This window comes from Mytilus galloprovincialis, chromosome 11 (assembly GCF_965363235.1).
Source record: "Mytilus galloprovincialis chromosome 11, xbMytGall1.hap1.1, whole genome shotgun sequence".
Lineage (NCBI taxonomy): Eukaryota > Metazoa > Mollusca > Bivalvia > Mytilida > Mytilidae > Mytilus > Mytilus galloprovincialis.
In genome coordinates this window covers 55316331-55328196 of record NC_134848.1, presented here as the reverse complement: position 1 = coordinate 55328196, position 11866 = coordinate 55316331, and positions in this window count along the sequence as shown.

Genomic DNA, 11866 nt, shown 5'->3' with positions numbered 1-11866 from the left:
TTTGATGATACAGTGAAACCCGTTTAAACCAACCTCTTAGGGATTTAAGATTTTGGTTCGTTTTTATCAGGTTTAAAATGCATACAATTTGATATGACGGTTTTTTATGCCCCAACTACGATAGAAATGCCCAACCTACGATAATAGAGGGGCATTATGTTTTCTGGTCTGTGTGTCTGTTCGTTTGTCCTTCCGTACGTTCGTTTGTCCGTCTGTCCTGCTTCATGTTAAAGTTTTTGGTCATTAAGGTAGTTTTTGATGAAGTTGAAGTCCAATCGACTTAAGAGGGGGGGCAAGGGGTTTAACTGTTATGCTGTTATGGGGCAATTTAATTCTTTGTTATCTGTTATTTTGAAAATATATTTGCTGTTAGCTGTTATTGTCTTATTCTTTGTTAGCTGTTATTGGGCTTTTAGTTTTTTTGTTATCTGTTATTGTCATAATGTTTTTGCTGTTAACTGTTATTGAAAATTGGAATGTTAGCATTTTTTTTGACAGTCAATAAATCATAATCTTTCAGTCAGTTTAATTGAAGACTGGAGCTGGCATGTCAGTTAACTGCTAGTAGTCTGTTGTTATTTATGTATTATTGTCATTTTGTTTATTTTCTTTGGTTACATCTTCTGACATCAGACTCGGGACTTCTCTTGAATTGAATTTTAATTTGCGTATTGTTATGCGTTTACTTTTCTACATTGGTTAGAGGTATAGGGGGAGGGTTGAGATCTCACAAACATGTTTAACCCCGCCGCATTTTTGCGCCTGTCCCAAGTCAGGAGCCTCTGGCCTTTGTTAGTCTTGTATTATTTTAATTTTAGTTTCTTGTGTACAATTTGGAAATTAGTATGGCGTTCATTATCACTGGACTAGTATATATTTGTTTAGGGGCCAGCTGAAGGACGCCTCCGGATGCGGGAATTTCTCGCTACATTGAAGACCTGTTGGTGACCCTCTGCTGTTGTTTTTTATTTGGTCGGGTTGTTGTCTCTGTGACACATTCCCCATTTCCATTCTCAATTTTAATATTCGGTATAAATTGAAGATCATTGGCCATTGGGGTCTACCACTACTAATATGTTTGTCCCGTATTCAGAGAAGGATTCCATTAACATATACCCATCACAGAAGTGAGGTCCAGGACAATTCAAGTATATCTTATGATTATCCTTTGTAATAAATTCCATTTTTTTTTTATGAATGTGTATTTAGAATTATCTTAATTTTTTGTATGAGAATAATGTTCCTTGTTTTCCGTACGAACATATTAGATTAAAACAATTCTTAATATGACAAAAAGGAAAACATATGGCCAGGAATATCTGACAAGGATCTCAATTAAGGACTTGGTCCTAACAACCACTTAACCTTTTATATAATATGGTACATAGACTCAGCTCTGTAATTATTTTCAAAGCAGAACCAAATGCATTGTACAATGAAAGTTCCAACCATGTACTTGGGTCCGAAGCTGCAATAACTCATTACAAACAAAGATTTATTTCGTTTCAAGCCATTGTTTCCCTACTAAACTATGTTTTCTACTTATTAGACCACTTGGTACAATCAAAAACCTCAGCTGATAAAAAATTGTTCAAATAAGGCCTTTGAAAATAGTGGAATAAATTGCTTTTAGAGTGTCAAAATTCGTTCGAAGTACTTGATAAATTGCATGCTTATAATTGGTGCTTTTGATTTTTCTACCCTATATACCACTTTGCCTCATAGTTTTATTAAGAAAAATTCACACACCTCATTAAATGGTCATTTAGAAAAAGTCAGAATATTCAAACTCTTTTAGGTCACTTTTTTTATTAGCAACAAAGGGAGCTTCAGTCAATATATATAAACAATACACCAACGTTTCATGAGAACTGCTGAAAACATTTTTGTGTTAATGTCTGAAAACTGGAAAATCACCCCTTTTTAATTAATAAACCCTTAACTCGGAAACGTAAAATCTAAAATTTATAAAAATTGAAAGCTACCTCATGTTAATAGATATAAACAATTCACCAAAATCCCTGGCTTTGTGAAAGCATTTTTGAGATATTATCAGAAAACTGAAAAAAACCCACCAATTTTATTGAATAAAAACCCATTACCCAGAAACTTAAAATCTAAAATTTATAAAAAAACAAAACAAAAAGGGAGCTCACGTCAATAGATATAAACAATTTCCCAAAGTTTAATTGAGTTAATGTCCGACATGTTGACAACAGACGGACAACAGTATACCATAATACGTTCCGTAAACGAGCGTATAAAAAATATTATAATATATTGAGTAGTAATTTAAACACATTCTAGATACATAAATTAATACTAAAAACATAGTCCAAAAAAATGGAATGCATTACAAAGGATTATATCCGTAATAAGAAATACTGATTTGTCAAAGACCGAATTATTTTAATATTTCATTTACTGTTATCTGTTTTTGTCCATTTTAATTCCTTGTTATCTGTTATGAGCCAAATCAATTTGCTGTTTTGCTGTTATTGGGACCCCCCTTGCCCCCCCTCACTTAAACTTAGTAGGCATGTTCCCTATGATATAATCTTTCTAATTTTAATAACAAATTAGAGTTTTTACCCCAATGTTATGGTCTTTTTCCACTGAACATAGAAAATGATAGTGCGAGTGGGGAATCCGTGTACTGGGGACACATTTTTGTTTACATGTTTATTTTATACAGGTTTTCATTTTATGCAGATTCGGTTTAGCCAGGTTTCACTGTAATTTGAATATTTATAATACCCACAGAAGTATTCATTTGTAGATTCTAATAAATTACTTGGTGGTCTGTTCGATCTTCAGCCATTGTATTTGCTGCTTCTCCCCTAATCATGAAGCATTATAAAGTAGTAAGAGTAATGACTTTTAGCTCTGGAGGCTGGATTATTTTTCTGAGAAGTATGTTGCCTCAAATATTTAAAGCAATAGGTCAACTATATTTGGTATAAAAAAAGATGTGGTATGATTGCCAATGAGACAAAAATATATCTCTCCACAAGAGACCAAATGACACAGAAATTAACAACTATAGGTCACTGTACGGCCTTGAGCAAATGAGCAAAGAACTGCCTAATTTATGTATGGAATGAATGAAAGGTACACAAATCTATCTGACCTAGACCTCAGTAGGGTTCTTGACCCAGTGTTATCTGTTTACTTTTAAGTCGTTTTCTATGATACTACAAGGGGTGTATCTGACCTAGACCTCATTTTCATGGTTAAGTGAATTTCTTTGATACAAAGAAAGGTTCACAAATAAAGTCCACATTATGTGTTCATAGTTAGGTCCCTTCCTCAGATATAAGCTAGAAATAACCAGTACATATATTTGGTGTATGGATTGGTTGTAAGGCATACAGCCACATCCTGCATTTTATCCCTCTGATGAGTTTAGCTGTTTTCAATTGACTTTAAAGTCATATGAAACCTCAAGTTAACAAAAAATGATACTTACTGAATAGTTCTATTATAAAACTTATGTGCATATGCTTTTTTCTGGAGAAAATATTTTTAATTTATCCACATTTAGAAGAGGTTTAGTTTTTTTTTAATTGATTGCTTCAAGGAAGCAATTAGACAACATATTTTCTGCATGCAAACGACCGAAGCGTGACCCTTTCTCATAAAAATCCAGTGATCACAATACGCATGGATCTGTCATTGAAATAAACTATTATCTGATTGTTCATGTTATACAAGTGCTCAATATCCATGCTTCTTTGTTGATTGTTGCTGTAAGGAGACAATATGTAAACTATGGCTTCAAAACACAACAAATAATTAGCTGCCATATTTTCCCAATGTAACAGAGAAAAAAAGACAAGTTTATGATATATACATCCATTGGTTCAAGAATTGGATAAACATTTTTTTTCACAATTCACTCGTTTCATATGACTTTAAGAGTTTGTTCATTTTACTGTCTGTGGTTGACACCTTCAAACTAGTTTTAACCCTGCCATTGTGTAAATGTCTTATAAGTCAAGAGCCAGTTATTCAGTGATGGTTGTTTGTTGCTTTATATCATTTGTTTTTTTTTCTTTATTTGTACATAATCAGACAGTTAATTGAAGAAATATTTGTTGTATAAGTTGGTCTTTTACTTGCAGAGAAGTGCGATGAAAATTACTCCAACAAAAATCAATGATTGCAGAGGGTGGTAAAGGGTTATTTTTGTGCAATGTGTTTTGTGATTTTTATTTCACGTGCAGCCGTGAAAAAGGTTCGCTATTCACCATGATTCCTGAAACCCGTAAAAAGAGCAGTGTGCAAGAAATTTTTAATTGTTCGTTCATCGTGAAATGGCCATTTTATTTCACGTTCTTCAGTGCAGATACCTACCTTTATTCCCCTCTTACAAGACCACCCAAACAAGTATTGTTTAAAATTGGTTATGTAGTTTCAGAATAGATGAAAATTTAAAAGCTTTCTAACTACAATGATGAAAGCTAATTACAAGTAATGGCAACAAATCACATTTCGAGCAAGATGTGCTACAAAAACAAAGCAAGAGTGGATAAAATAGTTTATTGTAAATATTGAGATATAACAATATATAGATATAACAGTATCATGGTGTTAACAAGTTACAGGTAGTATAAAAATACCGTTGAAATTTCATCATCAGTCTATCAATTGTATTTGAATTCCTCATTCTAAAAGTTAGATTGTCATTCCTCATTCTCAAGGTTAGATTTGACATTTAAACACATGTTCTACATGAAATCAATCTTAATTGAACCTGTGACACTAATCACAGAAACTTCTTCAATCTAACATTTATGGTCTTTACCCTCAAGCCAGCACCCTATGCTTGAAAAATTGCTATAAAGTCTGGAAATATTATCTACACTAGCCTTCAGAATCTTACTAACGTTTTCCAAAAATTTAGCGGCAGTCCTGTAGATTCTAAGTTTATCATGAATAAAAAAGAAGATGTGGTATGATTGCCAATGAAACAACTCTCCACAAGAGACCAAAATGACACAGAAATTAACAACAATGTCACCCTACAGCCTTCAACAATGAGCAAAGCCCATATTTAAAACACCTGCTGAATATGTTGTTTCTCCCCATACTCTTGTCTCAATACAACAATAAAAACCTATAGTTGTGTTAAACACAAACAACCAGACCTTTAGAACAAACTTTTAAATTATACAAATTGATTGTAATTTACACAATGATAAACTTTCAATGGTACTTTTAAACATAGTGTAAGCTATTTTTAAATTATATAGAACAAGAGTAAAGAATTTATTCTGTAAATGACATGCCTCTAATAATTCATGTATCACAGAAAAGTTAACTGAAAAAAATGTCTGAAGAATTCTGTTTAGTTTGATTTTTACCAAATTCAGTAAAAAAAATTATAAAAGTAAATTTTTAAAAGGAATAAAAGAGATACAACTAATTTTCGTGCATTTAAAGGGTACTTCAATTTGTGGTTTTAATGATTTATGCATAATTGCCTGATATGGAATCGGTCTTTTGTTGAATATTTGAGTTTATAGTTCATCTTTTCCCCTTATATCCACAAATACTAGTACCCATTGAATTATAAATTATAGTACTTGTTTCACAAAATAACAATGTTCCCAACAATAGGATTACAAAAAAATATCACAAAAGTAGGTTTCTTGTTTACATTAAACATTTATTAAAGTTAACAAAAGTGAAAAAGGTTTATTTTTCAGTGTGAACAATTAAATATCTTTAAATTTAAAAATTAACAATAATTATTTATAACAATAACCAACATTTTATACCAAGTTTAAATCTACCATAAAAAGCAAGTTGATTGTAAATTTCAAAATAAATAACGGACATATGTTGGCAAAGGAGACCTCATGCATTATCTTGTTCCAGTACTTGACCTACAATTCTTAATTTTAAGGTCTACCAGATAACTTGATTTACATTCATAATCATAAGGCGCACTTAACTGCTTGTTTCACAATACTTCATTTTTATGGTAAATCTAAACAAATGCATATAACAACAAAGTTGGAATGTATTACAATTTCTCTTCATGCAAAACAGATAGACAACAAGACATAAACAACACGGAAATTTTACTTTTAACCTCCTTTTACAAAAAGTCACAATTAACATTAAAACATACAAAAATTCATATTAAAAAAAATGTCAAAAACTATTTTGAAAATATTCAATCTGAATATATTTTATATTCAAACTTGGACATTATTATTGCACTATAAGATTGCAAAAGGAGTAGGTTCCCAAAAGGTCCTTATTGGCCCTTAAATTCTAAGAAATTTACCCATAGTAATCAAAATAAAATTTTCGTTACAAAATATACAAGTGTATTAAAAATACAAATTCTACAATCTCTGATGCATTAGAACAATTAAAATGTCCACTAAAGAAGATAAGCATAAAGTTTGACTAATTTTTTGCCTAAATTATTTTTTTTTGCTTCAAACGATTTTTGGCCACATGCAAGGACCATAATTTTTTGTTGAAAATGTTCATCTGACACATATACATCTTTTTATAACAATTTTATTTTGGTCTTGGGGTGTGGTCAATGATTTTTTTTTAAAGGAAATAGACCTAACAACTGCATAAAAAAAGCCAATGTAGCAATATACTTGTTAAATATCACACTTTTGAAGCTGTCAACATTGTAACAAGGAACAGCAAACAACAAAAATGTTTTAAAAGTTTATCTAGATTTTCATATTTAAGATTGCAAATATAGGTCCTTTACATATGATATTACAAACTTTGATTTTTAGGGCCAATTTAAGGCCTTCGTGGCCATACCGGTACTCCTTTACATAATTATCAATAATTCAGCAGATATTTAGTTATAATCCATTATTTTGTTATTTTATATAATCAAGGGTTATTTTTCACTGTAAAAATGCACATGATTTTCCCCTCATATTTATAAAAAAAAACAAAAAACTATCATTATTTTCCTCTACTTCTTTCGTTCTCATAATCATAAAATCTACCCGACTAACTTTTACTTATAAAGATGATTAATTAAAAAAATTAGGAATTTTACATCTTAATTATATATTAACTATTAGGACCACATCTACAATGGCAGTGGCTTATATAAACTTAATAATGTTAATAGCAAAGTATTGATTATTTAAATATAGTTAATAAAATATATTTTGTGTAATCATGCATTGTTAAAAAGATGGGAAAAAAATAATAATTTTAACACTTCTGTGTATTGATGCAGATCACCATTACATCTAGATCTGTGGCATAATAATTTATTTTGAATCAAATATTTTAAATTTCATTTATACCTAAGCATTGTGAAAATAGGCCACAGTGGCAGATCCAGGGAGGTAACCTCATGTAATTTTCATTTATACTCAAGCATTGTGAAAATAGGCTACAGTGGAGGATCCAGGGAGGTGACCTTGGGTAAATAGATGTTCCTTTTTTTTGACAATCTATACATTTGAATGGGGACATGTAGTTGGAATCCCCCTCTTTGTCCTGGTTTAGGAACTGGGAACCCCACCTTTTTTAAATGACTGGATCCGCCCCTGGCCATATATTCAAAACAACTATTTAGTTTCTTTTAAGTACAATGAGAGAAGGTATATCCTTTTTCAATGTTGATGGTCAAGCAGAATACACCATGAGAAAGATCTTCGTCTGAATTAGTGATTTATTTTAATTTCCCCATATTAAAATAGGCTGTAAGGCATCCCCCCTTTTAATGGTAATATGACCCATCTTAAACCAGAATATATATAACTATGTTGATAAAACTATGTTAATACTACTAATTACATTATTTTACAACCTTCACCTTTTTACATTTATTAATTTAGTATACATATGTTTATATGTGGCAACTTCTTTGAATATATTAAATATACTATTAGATTTTTTATTAAGTCAGTAAAATAAAATAAAGATATTACAAAAAATGCTCTCATTTATTTAACAGACAGTTAAGAAAGTCAGAGACTAGATATTTTAAGATATCACAAAGATCGTGTATAATAATAATCCAAATTCAAAAAGATATAATATGACTATATATACATATTGTGAAAAGAACAAGCTCATTACTTGTTAGAGGGGGGATAGGACCTGTACCGTGACTCCGGGATCGGGTGTTTTTAAGCTCGGGATTGACCCTTTCGGGATCTGGGAATTCTTTTATCGAATTTCGGGACCTCGGGATTTCGTGTTTTTTAAGCCCGGGATTTCCGGATCAGGACCCCTCTTACCCTCCCTCTTGTTAGAATTACCAAAGTATACTACATTACTCATTGTCTAGAAAAACTTTCAAAAATATTGAATACCTTACATAAAACAAACAAATCTAAACACTCTGATGATGCAGTTAGCGTGTTGATAGAGAAAAAGCAAGTATTCATCCAATAAGAGATTAGTTCCTATAAATACACCTTTGTCATGCAGATTTATTGATAAAAAATTCTTTATCGTGCAGATTTTTTGCTAAAAAATCTCCTTGTCCTGCTTTTTTTTCTGAGAGAGAAAAAGGGATTTGTGCTGTAGTTTTTGTTACAAAGCAAAGAAGATATAACAGAAAAAAACATTATACAAAATATATATACAAAAAAAAATCCACTTTCTTCTCTTCATAAATGGAACTATATTCAGTTCTTTTAGTGCAAATAAATTAAAAGAGCTACTGTGAATTATGCTATTATACTATAAGCATATTATGTTCTCCTTCAATATTTCTAGATATCTAAATTGTATTTCAATAAACCATTTCTAACTATCGAAAAAAAATATAACAGAATTAATCATAGAACTACATTGAAGTGTGCCATAATTTCTGGACACATTTCTGTGTGTACCAAGAAAACATGGAAATTTAATATCTTCACAAATGTAGCTGTAAAAATATAAAATTACAAAAAAGCAAGAAAATAATCTCTTCACAACCAAGCATCTGATCCAATTATCATGTTTTCATAAGATAATTAACCATACAGACTATTCCATTTTAAAGAATGTGGTAGGGTGGGAAGGCTATTTTTCTTTTAGTCACAATTTGTTGGTCATTCAAGGTTGTAAGCTAGTTATAATGGGAAAAATTATATTATGAATGTTTATTTGTTATTATTTGAATTTTAAAAAGCCCTCCTCCAAATTGTTTTAATGGAATAGCCCAATTCTAACTGGACAGACCTACAACTATAACTATTGATAGTCTTAAAAACAACCATAACAATAGATATAAGAAGATATGGTATGAGTGCCAATGCGAAAAACAACACATCCAAGTCACAATTTGTAAAAGTAAACCTTTAAAGGTCAAAGTACGGTCTTCAACATGTTTATTTAATGGGATTTGTTATCAAAATAAAATGAAGCAAATTTTATTTTTTCAATAAACTAGGTCCCACTTGTAAATGTATGTCTTATTCATCAATTTTTCTTTTTAAAGCACAATTCAAGGGGACATAACTCAAGAAAATCACAACTTAATCAGTCTATGGTGGTAAAAAGCATTGTATAAGTTTCACAGCATTATCTTGACCAAACTACTGTTAGAGAATGGAAACAAAAGTAGGAACATAGGGACGGAAAAGGTTAAAACTTTATTATGCCCCTGTTGCATAGTGACAAGGACATAAAAAGACTATAAGAAATGGTCACTTAGGTGTTATGTATTGATTAAGATATAAAAAAAAAAGCCAGTATAGATTTAGCATTTTGCATATAATTATGCAATCACTGTAAAATGCATATAATTTGAAATGCATATAATTAGGTCACAGTCTGGTGTTGGAATTATGAATTAAATGTACATTTCTTCTAGAATCCTAATCAAAAACTATAATCTAGCCGAGCAAAAGCTCCTTAACGGATATAACATACAAATACATAAATATAAACTTAAACAACAAAATGTTACGTAAAATGTAGTTCTACAGATCAACAAAATAACATTGGAAGGATGGAATGACAACAGGGAATTACAGCTAATTTCCTAATGCTTGTAGAGTAAAACTTTGGTTGACTTACTTGCTCTGTTTGTATAAACATTTACTCAAGCTTCATAATCAAGATTGACATCTTCAAACAAATATATATAGGCATAGTTAAACCTGTATCTATTATATTTAAATATAATTGGATGTTGTCCCAATTACAATTGTACAATATGCAAATATAACAAGTAATCAAGCTAACCAAAGTCTTGCTATACATGCATTGGGAAATTAGCTCTAAAAAGACCTAAATATTTCATCATGTAAAAAAAGATCAAATTCTCTATGGATTTCTGTGGTAAAATATTTTCTGAAAATGTCAATGAAAAGTAAAAGGGTACAGATCTATAAATAGAATAACAGCACCAAGCTTCAATAAAGAACATCTTCTGCTTCCATGTTTTCTAGAAACTGAAGAAAACCCATCTTATAGTAAATTATGAAAGAATAGAAATAATATTTCCTGTTAATTGTTATTTTGTACTTTGTTGCTAGTTTAAACATCAGGAAACCTTAAATTTACATTAAGATTCAAGGTTCCTGATGGAAAATCACAGTATTAAAAAAAAAATGACACAAAAACAAATGTTCTATAATGGATTTGCTGGTTTGATGAACGATACAGGAGGGTTTGGATGGGGTTAAATGATTAAAGAATAATGCCCTTAAAAAATGAAGATTAGAGAATAACAGGCAAAAAAATGAAGATAAGAGAAAAAATGGGTTATTTTTTTGAAGATTAGAGAAAAAAGGGGTGAAAATTAAATGTTTACAGAATAACAGACCCTCCCCCCCCCCCCCCTCCCTCCCCATCCAGACCCTCATACAGTGCAATACAAAAAACTAAACATTTAACTTGTATATGACATTAAATAGTTACAGAAAACAAATAACAAAAGTAAAAATGATAAATAAATGGATTTCTGACATAAAAATTATATGAATTGGCAGGTCCTTATAAATATTGGGAATAGTTTATATTAATAAGAAATAAGCCAAAAAAAAAATCAAAAAAAAGTGGCAAAAACTTTCATTATCTATTAATAATGTCATTTATCATATTTCAAATACTTAAGAGAAATTATCAGTGGTATGGACTTAAGTGACTCTATTCTTTTTTTAATTTTTTCAATCACAACCATACTCAATACAAAAATAACTACAGATATTCTTGACTACAGCCTTCCTCAAAATATCTTGGAACAAAAACATTATACAACCAAATAATATCAATTTAAACAAAGGGCCATGCATATAGAAGCATGCTACGACAGCACCAAATTGACAGGGATGTCAAACAAATCTATTTATCTAAATACAGTCGACTCTCGTTATTTCGAAGTCAGCCGGACCAGAGAAATATTTTGAGATACACGTAGTTCGACTCAAACGAACACCGGAAGTTCGACAATCTAAGGGACACAACTCTTGCTTAGCTTGGTAAAGCTAAAATAAATCCGGGTGAATATGACAAGGGGATCGATATTCTAGTATCAGATCGATGTATTTGTATGTCACAGTCTTTTATTATTATAATGACTGTTATTTTTACTTATTCAATTGTTTCAATTAAAAAAAAGATCCTATGGCTTTTCCAAGAGAGTAATTTCCAATCGACAGTTTCGTAATTCAGGTCGCTAATAGCTGACAAAATTGTTTATTCTCGGATACAAGAGATTTAAGAAAATTTTGATTTCTATTCATTTTGTTTTATCTCACTCTTTGTTTTCAAAAGAACATATAATAAGATTAAAGACGCCGTTTGAGTAGTTTTTAGGTGATCATCAACGGAAGCCATAATCCTCACTTTAAACACACCCAAGCTCATTAGTGTAAATCACAATTAATTGTTTTGTAAACAATTAAAATACTTTTTC